Source organism: Condylura cristata, unplaced genomic scaffold (genome assembly GCF_000260355.1).
Source record: "Condylura cristata isolate star-nosed mole 26May11 unplaced genomic scaffold, ConCri1.0 scaffold00013, whole genome shotgun sequence".
In the NCBI taxonomy this organism is placed as follows: Eukaryota; Metazoa; Chordata; class Mammalia; order Eulipotyphla; family Talpidae; genus Condylura; species Condylura cristata.
Window position 1 is genome coordinate 5,213,118 of NW_004567114.1, and position 875 is coordinate 5,213,992.

An 875-nucleotide genomic window follows, 5' to 3' on the forward strand; every position below is an offset into this window, starting at 1 on the left:
CTCACATACTCTAGTGCTTTTCCAGCCCACTCTGAGTAAAAGCCAAACCTCACAGTGGGCCACAAAGTGGACTTGACCTGACTCTTCCATCACCTTTCATCACCTATCGTCCTGCCGTATTTTAGCTATATCAGTTCATAGGAAAGGAAAAACCTGCTGTCCTTCAAGGTTCTTTTGGCCGGTGTAATAATTAAAGCAATAGATGAGAAGCTCAAGGAGAAAAAAACAAATCTAGTAACATACAAAGGGGAGAGGCACGTATGGACACGAGAGATCCAAAAACAGTTAAAACGCAGGTTAAATGCCATCTTGAGCAAGAAATGGAAGAAGGTGTGGGACTTCAAAGGGGAGGAGGGCATTTACAGGGTGAGCAAAAGAGTAGATGTTAGGTAATTAGATGCTTGGCTACCCATCTGGCTGGGTCGCAGAGATAAAAAGCTGAAAGAGATCTCTAGCCATAGCTCTTTGGGCTACAGCCCTTATCTACAGTCTTTTCATGAATTAAGGTTGAGGTAAAAGCTTGCCCTTGGATCTTAAGTGCCTTCATTCAGCTCAAAATAATTCACATAGCAAAATGGCATATTTTGGGGAGACATGTCTGAACCCCTTCAGTCTTCTTGCTGCTCTTTCACACAGCTAGCACCACTCTCGACCTACAGCTCCCACCACCTGGGGAGAATGAGCTTGAACCCACACTGACTTTCCCCTGTGACAAGTCACAGCATTAGGAAGCCCTTCCTCAGGCCCTCCCTGGTGGCGCAGCAGGTTAGGACGCAGCACTGAAAGCTCGCAGCAGCCACTTCAGTGTGAGTTTGATCCCCGCCTGCCCCGGAGGTGACCACATGGTGCACAGACCTCTCCTGTCCCGCCCGCTG

At 48.0% G+C, this 875-nt stretch overlaps 1 protein-coding gene across 1 annotated transcript in view; it reads right to left on the reverse strand.

The window, feature by feature from the left end:
- Positions 1-875, reverse strand: part of AK7 (adenylate kinase 7) — a 51,202-nt gene that overhangs the window by 31,257 nt on the left and 19,070 nt on the right. The window lies entirely within an intron of this gene.